Source organism: Frieseomelitta varia, unplaced genomic scaffold, assembly GCF_011392965.1.
Source record: "Frieseomelitta varia isolate USP_RPSP 00005682 unplaced genomic scaffold, Fvar_1.2 scaffold_621, whole genome shotgun sequence".
In the NCBI taxonomy this organism is placed as follows: domain Eukaryota; kingdom Metazoa; phylum Arthropoda; class Insecta; order Hymenoptera; family Apidae; genus Frieseomelitta; species Frieseomelitta varia.
This window is the reverse complement of record NW_025110392.1, coordinates 128955-141541: the sequence shown is the minus strand read 5'-3', so window position 1 is coordinate 141541 and position 12587 is coordinate 128955. Positions and strand designations below refer to the sequence as shown.

At 26.5% G+C, this 12587-nt stretch overlaps 1 long non-coding RNA gene across 1 annotated transcript in view; it reads left to right on the top strand.

Annotated features, from left to right (window-relative positions):
- LOC122534658 overlaps positions 1-10555 on the top strand; it is a 31036-nt gene extending 20481 nt beyond the window's left edge. The window contains exons 2-3 of the long non-coding RNA XR_006307962.1: positions 8257-8306; positions 9993-10555. This is a non-coding gene — a long non-coding RNA (uncharacterized LOC122534658). The remainder of the gene's footprint in view (positions 1-8256; positions 8307-9992) is intronic.
- Positions 10556-12587: the final 2032 nt, after the last annotated feature.

Below are 12587 nucleotides of genomic sequence, written 5' to 3'. Positions count from 1 at the left end.
TATCATAGTAGTAAATACACAGTTAAATATGCAGAATCAAACGAGAAACCAATCATTTATAATTTTCATTATAACTTATAATGTAATTTTGTAATAATGCAATATTAAGACTATAATAACATACGAAATTGTAGGAACATAAATCTACAAATGAAAATAAGAAAAATGTGTTATATGAAGTTCGTCTGTAAACGCTTTGTTACAAAATTCTAGATACAGCCTATTCAGGATGTCCAAGAAGGAAATCAAATAATTTTACTTCTATATCTGATAGATTATGAAAAACTTTATATACACTATGAATCACTTGTGTTTTTTTTTATTTCAAGAAATAGATTTTTTTAAATTGGTATAGAGAAATAACTTTATTTTTCATATATTTTGTGTCCTTTTTTTACTTATGAAAAGTGTTCGAATGATCGTTGTCAGTCCATTCTATAAATTTGTAATACTGTTGATGATGATCATTATTTTCAATACCTCATTTACGAGTATATAGAAAATAAAAAATCATTTCTTCCTTCGAATTAAATAAATGTAAAATCTATTTTTTGAAATAAATAAAAAAATAAGTGATTCAAAACTCGTAGTGTATTTATTTTCGGCTTGACCAATATAATTATAATAATCAAGAAAATTTCAAAATGTTTTACGCCACACGCTCAACATATTCAAAAGAAGTTCCTATCAAGATTAGAGTACTTTCATGAGCAACTGTACGCTTGAAAATAAAACAGTGTTCTATGTTTAAACGACCCAATTGATCAACGAACTGTGAAAAGATACGTTTGCCAATGAGAGACTAACATTTACAACTATCGTTAGCGAAACAATTAGGAGTGAGTGAAAAATTAAGAAAAGCAGATCGTACACTTAGCCATTGACGAAAAATTCGCGGAGAATGCAATCGAAAAATGTACGTGCATACATCTGAAAACTCTCTCTTTCCTTATATATATTCAGGAAATTGAAAAGCCGGATTTTTCTCTTGGTTGGTTTTGCCCGACTTTACCTTTGCGGATTCCTCCTGTTATCTCCTACTGTCTCAAACTGCATCGAATTTGTAGGAAGAGGTTTCCGCTCGAGAACTCGAAACATGAAATATGTACTCATGTGATATCCGGAATTTGCCTGCGTGTCGCGGTTTTGTTTGTTTTCCCAGACCGTCCGTCACCGAGGAAAATGTTATTTCTTGTTGTTGATTCTCTCGCCATCTGACGAATAAATATTTTCTCCGTCTCCTTTCTAATGAATTTTACTTGTCTACTATCGCCGGTATGTCATTCTTCGTGACGACGTATTTTTAAGAAAGTCAGTGGAGCCTCTTTCATCCAAATTTCTATATTCGGATATCTTAATTTGTAGCATATTAACTTACTATTCTATTCTTCTACAGAATTGTTTTCGATCATGCAATCGGAAAATAAGTGACTCCGCATGAAAAAGAAAAAAAGAAAAAAACAAATTGAAAGCAAAGAATAAAGTTTTTTTTATTCAAGACTTCGCCTTCGAGAAAACTGAATCTAATTCTTTAAATATATTTAAATTTATCTAATTCTAGACAAGAAAGAAGAAAATATTTAACAAAAGATGATTTTACGTGGAAAAAACAAGTCAAATAGAATAACAGTTTGTTGTATGAAACTTTTCGAGAAAATCGAGTTTGAAAAGTTATTGCCGAGACGATTTTTAACGAACCATATTCAAAGTTTATTTTCTTGAAAATGAAGCTTTAAATGAAAGAAATGTTACTCCATATTTGTGGCTTGTTTTTGGACGTAGAATAGCTTGTTAAATATTCTTTTAAATCTAGAATTAGCTAAATTCAAATATACTTGATAGAATTACAAATTCGATTTTCAAAACTTTAAATGAAAAAATTATATTCTTGTCCTATATTATTATACTATTTATACTATTTATAACTTATTGTTTGGATATCATAATCCCTGCTCAGGCAACAAAATGACCCAAGGCAATACAATATAAAATAACATAAAATTTTATACAATATAAAATGTAATTATAAAATATTTTTATTTTTGTCATTATATTTTAATCATGGTATCTAGTATCTGAATCTTTAATCTAGTATCTGACAACTAATTTCAGAATAAATACTTATAATGAAAACTTGGATATGGTCTGCTTTCTATGTTTAGCTATTTGAGTTAATATTACCGAAACCATATTTGCTAATATAAAAGATCATTTTTTAATTATTAATAGATACTGTATTCTAGTAATATAACGTTTGGATATTATTATTACATTTACAGCGAATATCACGCGTACATAATTTTGATTGCTTAAATATTAATAAATTTCCATCGGATGACTCATATTTTAGTTTTTCGCTTTCCTTACCAGACTTGTGTAACTTTTGATGATAATAATAGATATAAATTGTAACACTGTACATTTGTACGAAACAAAATAACACAATTCGTATGCATATAGATTGTGAATTTTTATGTATTCATGGGGAATTTAAAAATACGGAAAACGGAATACAGATCATGGATAAGCAAACTATATCAAATATTCAATCCTCGTTATATATATATATATATATATATGTATATATGTATGTATATAAATCATTGCACGAATTCAATTCTTTCAATTGTGTTTAGAAATATGAAAAGTGATTACATTATTGAGAAACTTATGAAGACAAATGAAAGAAACTTGAAATTTTATTTTATTATAAAACAAAATTAAAAAACATGAATTAAAATTGTATAATTAATTGTGTATTTATAATTTATTATATGAATGTCCTGTGTGAATTGCTGATTAAATTATCAGTTTAAAAATGACACTGACAATCACAAGTTAAAAAGTGTATGTAAGTGATAATAAATTATTATCTATGCAACGAAGTACCCACAACTTTTCTTTATATTTCGTTTGAAAAATATCTGCTGATTACACGCGTAATACTTATTTGACTGCAAATGATCCAACACAAATGTATTAATATAAATATATATATAAAGTATTACTATATTACGAAATTTATGTATAACATTAGTTCTAATTGTGATTTGACATCTTGGTAAATCTTAGAAGTACCATACGATAAAGCCAATTCGAAAGAGTTCACGTTATGAATATTTTTTCTACCAAAGATTTGAAGAATAGATAAGCAAACAGACAGAGTAGGTTGTCATTAATCACAAGTGCCTGTACATACATCTTCATTTTTCATAGCTATCATCATTTACCCATATGTCATTATGTTACGAGCTATATTCAATTTAAATTCACAAAGATATACAGCGATAACGTTAGTGATAAGTTTTGATCGTTTTCCTCTTAATACTTGTGAACTGTTTTGTTCTTTCTTTAACATCGTGTTTTGTTATAATTAACGTTAACAATTAATAAACGAGTTAAATCAAAGTTGTATCGATAATCATAAGTTATTATTAATATTAATATTAATAATTAACTCAAATAGTGTCATTGAATACTTTAATATGTAATATTATGTATATTATACAAGAACTATAACATGTATTATAAAGTATGATGTAAGTTAAAATATAAAATATAATATAGAATAAAATAAAAATGTAATATAAATAATATAAAAATATAATATAAAATAAAACATAAAATAACAAAATATAAAATGTAATACATAATTATAGAAATATCATAATTTGTAAATAACTAAAATTTGAAGTATTTAATTTTATTTTGTATTTTACATTTTATATTTGTTCATAGAAATTAGCAATAAAATAAGATTAAATTGAAAATTTCAAAGTTAAATAATTTAACTCCAAATTGTGATAATTCTTAATGATATCATTCAGAATTAACTATGGTTGATCGTTGAAAAAATTTTTACGAAATAAAATCAAATATATTTGATTGTGGATTACATATTTCAGCATTATTGATTAAGTGTAACGGGACATCGTTGACATTGGCAAGTAAGTATGCGTTGTTTTGACCAGCTTTGTTTTCTTTTAATGCTGTTTAATGAAAATATTTAATAAAATCGACAATAAGACTCTTTGGATATGAAAATTGCACGCGAGCATCGTTAATAGAACTTGAACACGATTTCACTCCCATTGATATTTATGAGGTAGTTACAAATCTCAGCGGGTGTGCGAAATTATTTAAATATAAAGGATCGTTGATGTCATTCATCTCCCGTTAATGAATCCTGTCGTTGAATAGATAATGCAACAATCACGAGATTCGTTGTTAAATTGAAATTAAGTGCGTTTTTTCGTTGTTAATTAAATAACATTACGAAATGGTAGTTTATCACTTTTGATGCAAAGAAATTATTGATAGCGAATACAATTCCGGGTGCTGTTTAAAAACATAATTGTACGAAAGATGATGTTTCCAATTCGCGCGCGTTGTATGTGTTTCTGCTATTTCCTTATTTGTTCTTCTGTGTCCGGCAGGCGTAGGGAGAATATGGTGTGCGAACGCTTGCTACAGTAATATATTAATTTGTGACACTTTATTTAACAGTAATATACATAAATAAGAGCAAATATTAAACATAAACAAAAAGCAAATATGTATATATAAAGAATGATCGAAAGATAATAAAAAGTGTAATAAATGTGAGATTAAATATCAGCATATGGCACGATGAGCGCGAGTCTGAGAAATGTGATTGTTAATAATTGTGATACATGAAGTATACAGATAGAAGATTCTACTAAATAAAAATAAACGATTTCATTGGGAATTGACACAACCACAAGCAGCTCTAGTATGAGAAGTTGCTGCTCAAAAGTCGATAAATATACAAATACTTTTATAGAAGTTATAGATAAACTAAATGTAATAAACTATAATAAACTAAACATAAAAAACTAAAATATAAGTAAATATAATAAACTATAATAAACTAAATATAAAAAACTAAAATATAAGTAAATATAATAAACTATAATAAACTAAATATAAAAAACTAAAATATAAATAAATATAATAAACTATAATAAACTAAATATAAAAAACTAAAATATAAATAAATATAATAAACTATAATAGATAAACTAAATGAAATGGATATAACAATTCATAAAAATTTGCAAATGCTGTTAAATCTACCTAATACATGTAAGAATTTTAGATACGCTACGAGCTCCCTAATCTCGAGACATTGAAGATAAAAATTTTAAAATAATTTGTGGCGAGGAAGCAAAAGCGTAATGATGAATCAGGTACAATGGCGATTGAACATGAAAGAATGAAAGAAGAAGAAAGAATCATAATCAACATGGCAACAGTGTAAATATTAAATAATTAATAAAATGTTGCATTAATTATTAATTATTAATTTTATTAATTATTAAAAAAGTTATTAATAAAATGTTTCCATTGTGGCAAGCCAAGGCCTTTGAATGTTATGTAAAAAGAGAATATGCTAATAGATCACGTGCAAGTTCAATGCAGGAGATATTTTATCTGGATTCTGTAGAGATAGATAATGCATATGGAGATGATAATGCAAATGAGACCAATAATGCATATACGATAATCATGGATTCAGTGCATGGAGGTACTTAAATAGTAATTGCATCACACGCAAGGATAAGGAGAAATTTCTTGAATTTCTAATCCTATCTAATCATGTCTAATCTTATCGTAATAAATTAAACTTACCGAATCATATATTAACTGATGTTCTTGGGAATTCTTTATCTAAAGATGGGCATTATTTTTGTTTAAATGAGATGGGTATTAACTTGTTTACAATTGACAATTATGTCAATTATAATTTGAATTGTTATCCTAGTTTATTTTTTATTCTTTTTTAACGATTGCTATTGTGGAAGATTCATAGGATTCTAATTAAATTACTTATTACTATTCTTCAAGCAAAGAAGAAAATAGTTTAAATAAAAATAATAATAGCAGTATTATAACTGAAAATGAGTTGGCAATCAATAAAGGAAAAATATACAAGTGGTTTCTGAATTCAAATGGAAATATGATAATATTCTGTTTCAAAAAAAATTTTTTTCGACAATATTAACTGCGAATCATGTGCTTTGGAGGAAGATATTATCGAGCTCAATTATTTTTTATTTTATTTTGAAGAAAATTTGTTAAATCTCACAGAAAAAGAAACAAATCAATATGCTATCCATATGTAAGAGCAAAAGAAATGTAATTCGAATTGGCAAAACACAAATAGAAAAATATTTCATAGATTTCTTTCAATTTCTACTTTGATAGGATTTGTTGAAAGAAGAAATGATAAATTATTGGTTCACGAATGATAGAAACTTCTTTTTTAAGAGTGTTTAGTAGATTTTTAAATTTAATATAAATTTATATTTTGTAGATAATACAAGAAATGATATAAATTAAGCTAATCGCTTTAAAAAAAAATAAAACCAGTAATATATCATTTGAAAACAGAATTCTGTGGTTCGTTTCAAGATATTGATGAAAGCTTATTGTTGTAGAAAGAGAAATTAGATTTTAAATAATTTGTTTACGCTAAAAAGAGTAGATTCGGAATAAAAATAATTGAATTTTATCGATGTGAAACTGAATTGAATAAAGGGTCAATTATATTTCTATAAATATCATATTTAGATAAAAATCATGTTCTCTATGTTGACAATTGGTCACTAGACACTAATCCACATTTCTTTCAATAATACTACGTGAAAAAGTGAAATAATACTGTGTAAAAGTGAAAATTGAATAAAGAAAAATGCGAAATAACAAACACAGAAAATATATTATGCAGCAGTAAAAAATATGACGAAAGATACATATGCATGTTGACAACATTTCACATAACATGTGAAATAAATTTTAAATCGAAAAGCAAGAGAAGAAATTTTAAAATCGTACTTGAATAAATAAATTACGTACTTTAATAAAAATAAATGGGAGCAGCAATAGATATAATCAATGTGAAAATCAGTTTTGCAAGCGTTATACGAAAAATTCTAAAATAGTAAAAAAATTTATTTTTTCATTTTTTGGATATCGCAATTTATGATATCTATATCCTATATACGAACTGGCAGTAAAAATAAAATACAATTAAATGTTTGAAAATTTCCGATCAATTCATTGAAAATTTTCATCAAACTTAAAATTATGAAAGCCAAATTCCAACTTCTAATAATCCTTGGAAATTGATAAAGAGACATTTTCAACCAGTTTTATGAATTTGATAGAGAAACATTTTCCAGATGTTATGTATGCAGTCACAACATTAGGGCACAAGCAAAGGAAAAAGGAAATCTTTATACATGTGTGTACAAAGTGCAATGTTGCACTTTGCGTAGATCCATGTTTCCACACATAAAAAATATTTGACACTTACAAAACATATTAGATTTGTTAGGAAACTTATTTGCTTTTATTATTTTATTATTATGATACATAATAAATAATAAATGATATTTATATTTCTAATTACAAATAAAAGAACTTGAACAAAAACTGATAATGTGTACTTCATAAGTGATAGTGATCGTCCTATCCTCGTTAATAACTTTTAATAACTGTAAAAATATGCGTATGCATCAGAATATCAACATTTTGAGAAACGTCACTTGGCGTCACAAACAACTGTAGATGTACTTCAACCGTCCTGAAAAAGTTGAAGAGATTGCGAGCGTAATTAACGAGCGCACATCTTGAAAGGGGGTATTAGTATTTGCAATTCGTACGCATACTAAGAAGAATGATTGGCATATGTTTCCACTATTCTTTCTTCTTCTACTTCCGACAGGCATAGTGTGGTAATTAATATATTAATTATATATATATACAATATATATAATATATTAATTATATATATACCAAATTATATATATTTGGTCTATATTAATATATTAATATATATCAAATATACATGTTTTATTATATGTAATTATAATATATATTATAAATGTTATATAATAATATATATTATAAATATTACATATAATATGTAATATATTATATAATATATTAATATATTAATTTGAAATATTGACACTGCTTCTAACAGATGATTTATTTATTCGATAAAAGTATTGGTTCCCCGATGAATATCCATTCAGGAATAAATAAATATCCAGTATGATGAAACTCGTACAAAAGGAATCTTTCGTATCCAAGCTCTTTGATCAGAACAATTAACAGAAGCAATTAATAAACTCGTAGCAGAGATAAAAAGGAATTTTCAATCGAATAATTTTATTTTTTATGCTAGCATTAATATAATAAACATAAGTGATCTTATTTTTGTTGTAGATATCAATCGGAAAAATTATGGATCGAAAACGCTGTAATTGGAGATTTTGGTAAGTATCTCAAATCAAAAAAATTATGACTATTAAAAACTAGCGCGTATATCATCGTTTAGAAATTTTGAATATCGTTTGCTTTTTTTGAATGAAATAAATTTTTTCGTATATTTTAAAAATTTGTTTGAACCGCTATTATTTGAATATTTTAACATTGGAATGTTTTACTGTCCGAACAGTATATTTATTAGTAATAGATGCTTTTTTTTGTGATAATTTGTTTTATGTATTTTGTCATATATTTTTTATAATTACAAAACAATTTGCTAAATATGAGGTACGAAATTTTACTGAAAGAAAAGAAATTTTTTCAATTTTGTGATAAATCGATATTTTATGACTGACAAAGATATTTTAGACATAACTTTTTCGCAAACTGAAACAGTAAACAAAAATGATAACCACGTGTCTTCTTATGCCACAACATTCAAGGCATTTAGAGGAGAACTTTAATTTGTTTTGAGAAGTATAATTCTACAATTAAAGAGATTAGGTAACTGAGCAGTCCAAAGAATATAAGATTTTTAAATATTGAATTAACAATTCAATTGACAATTTTTTGGATCTGGATATATGCAATTTAATATCAGAAAAATGGTTGTTTTATTATGTATTTGAAAACTTCACTAATGAAACATTTTTGTTTCTCTATTAATGGATATAGGAGGTTCTATTAAGAATATGTTGGAATTACGAATTTTAATTCTAATACAATCAATTACAATTTTAATACTTTATAAATAATAATGTTCATTTATTTAAGGATTATTATTATTATTTTTTTAAATTCTAACATCTTCAAAGTTTATCTATAATATAAAGAAATTAATAGCAATATGTATAATAAAATTTTATCATCGAGAAATATAGCCTTCATTTGTCTTGTTTAATGATATTATTAAGAGAAGAATTTAAGGTGAAATAGCATTTAGGCTAACTCTAGTTTTTGTATACATATAAAATGTATTTCACACTATCCGTCCGCTGTTACTGTTTTCTTTTTTTTTTTTTTTTTTTTCGCAGAAAAACTGAACTAATCATATGAATTCTTTGCCCGTTATTTCTTATTTCTAAGAATCAAAACAGCCATAAATGGAAGCGTTTTGATAGCATATAATACATTCAAAAAACTATAACATGGATCCTTAATGGCATTCCATTATCTGATGCTTTTTTTGTACGTACGATCTTTTTTCTGCAAAAAGAACATATTTCAAATAAAATAATATATTTTTCCAAGAAAATTACTTACATTTTGTTATTTTTATAAGTTTTATTTTTCTGAAAGAGAGTTTACATTTCTGTATCACAGCATCTAACATAATTATCTCATTTACTTCTAAAACATACGTTGTACAAAATTTCTTCAATTTTGCTGAGAATTATCAACATCCTTTGTTTTAACTTTTTGAGTGCTTTAAAATTATCAAAAATATAAAAGTTTAATATTGGATAAGAAGCATATAACAAATTCAGTCATCTCTAAACGTATACATTTTGATATATTTAATTTAATATATTCTAATATTTATTTTATTCTCTTTGAACCTCCAATAAGTAAACCAGTTATTTTATTATTGATTATAAGATTATTTATACAGTGCAAAGGGTTAAACAAAAGTATAATAAGTGGAACAGAGCAGCGATTTTCCACGTCTTTATCCGTGCCATTTTTTTCTATAGAAAAGTAGCAGAAGACTTGAGGCAACGGTTAGCCCGTAATCTCGATCAACGGACTCTCAATCTTCCTTTGCCGAAGAACGCGCGCCGAGTGGTTGAAATTAAAGCATCGGAGTAAACGTAGAGTTCTTCGCTTTAAATTATGGAAGAGAGCTGTCTTCTTCTATCTAATTTACCCTCCGCCGCGAGTTAAGCTGACGCTTGAAATTAAGCCAGCCCCTATAAATTCATTGGACAGTAACTCCACTTACAGTTAACAGTAATTCTTGGATTTTCTACGGCGAGCCAGCAGACTCCAACAATCTAGTTCGGTCAGTCTTCGAAACGGGTCATTGTATCTCTTCTTTGGGTGGAGAGTCTTGGTTTACTTTACCTCGTCGTTGTACGAAGAGAGAGTTCTTGTCTGAGAAATCGACTTATCAAATTTGATATTAAAATCAACTAACTCGGGGTTGATCACCGATAAGTTTCAACGGTAACTAAAATACTCGGTAATGGAATTGAAGCTTTTGAAAACAGACAGGGAATGTTTATGTAATTTCGTATTTTTATAAAATTAATTGAAATGATAGGACTATTACATGTTATAATATTTAGAATATCATACGTGTTTGGAATATTTGACATTTATTTTTCTATGCATTTTTGTATCTTGAAATTGAATAATAGATACTTGTAATACAGAAAAGGCGAAATATCTCAAGTATGTTTTCAATAGGGCTCCGATAGAAATTTCTTAAAATTTAACCATCTATAATCAGAATTTCTGTTACTTACATTCGTTAATTGTAACTATTTACTCTTATTAAAAATCTGAGAAAATTATTATATCATTAATTATTAAGAATTAATAATTGTTATTCTTACATATCTGATATTTTTGTAATAGTCTATTTAATGAAGCAGTAAGTATTTTCAAAATTTAGATACAATGGAGCAGAAAAGCATATCACTAATCGTAGATTTTGTATAAATCAATTGTTATTACCATTAATATTAAGATGGACAAAGAATGAACATAACAGAAATATTTTGTATAATTACAGTTTTGTACAATGTTTTTCACAATCCATTTTTTCGACTCGAATTATTAATAATTATTAAATGTCTCTTTTAAGATGGCATTTTCGCATACATATTTCGTTGAAACATCAAAGTTATACATATAAATAAATGGTTCGTTAAATTGTACGTAATAATAGGTGACATAATTTTGGTCATGTGACGTAGAACATAGCTGAATCAACTGAATATTTCTTGTTACAGCCAAATAAAAAACATTCATAACTTTGTACCATTCTGTAAATTAATCTTGTACAAAATGTTTCTGCACGTGTAGTTTTTGTTTATCTTACTAACGGCAATGAAGAATTATATAGATTTATGTGAAATCTATAATTATTGCACTATATAGTACATATGTAACTATAAATCTATAATTATTGCACTATATAGTACATATGTAACTATAAATTTATAATTATTGCACTATATAGTACATATGTAACTATAATAGTACATATGTAACTATAAATCTATAATTATTGCATTATATAGTATATATGTAACTATAAATCTGTAATTATTGCACTATATAGTACATATGTAACTATAAATCTATAATTATTGCACTATATAGTACATATGTAACTATAAATTTATAATTATTGCACTATATAGTACATATGTAACTATAATAGTACATATGTAACTATAAATCTATAATTATTGCACTATATAGTATATATGTAACTATAAATCTGTAATTATTGCATTATATAGTACATATGTAACTATAAATCTATAATTATTGCACTGTATAGTACATATGTAACTATAAATCTATAATTATTGCACTATATATAGTACATATGTAACTATAAATCTATAATTATTGCACTATATATAGTACATATGTAACTATAAATCTATAATTATTGCACTATATATAGTACATATGTAACTATAAATCTATAATTATTGCACTATATATAGTACATATGTAACTATAAATCTATAATTATTGCACTATATAGTACATATATAACTAAAAAAAAAATTATAATTATTACACTATACATATAGTACATATGCACTATATACATATGTAACTTCAAAGTTACAGAATTTTGTTAAAGGGTTAAGTCATACCCACGAACGAATGATATATTATCATAATTTATGGAACGAGTAGCAGAAATTGTAGCAGAACGTATAAATTGAACGGGCGCGTCGATTACTCTTTCGTTTTCGGTTTACCGCGCCTGAGATTGCACGTCTCCGGAAGCTGATGCATTCAGCAAAGAGCGTGTACGGTGACAAAGGCTTTTCAGTTGAACGAAGGACAATCAGTCACAACGCGTTGCATCACAATGTTCACGGAACGAGTGTCTGCCACACAGGGCCTTCTGTATAAACGAGACGAACATTATCGATCCGCATCGTCGCAATGAGAAATAATGCATCCTCTCTGGAGGAACGCTACTGCGTCTCGATCCAAAAGAAAATACGCGCCAGCTGAGAATAAACCGTTTCGCATCTTTTTTTCTCGTGAAAACACGAGAGCAGTCACGAGCCCTGGGCTCTTTCAGCCTTGCC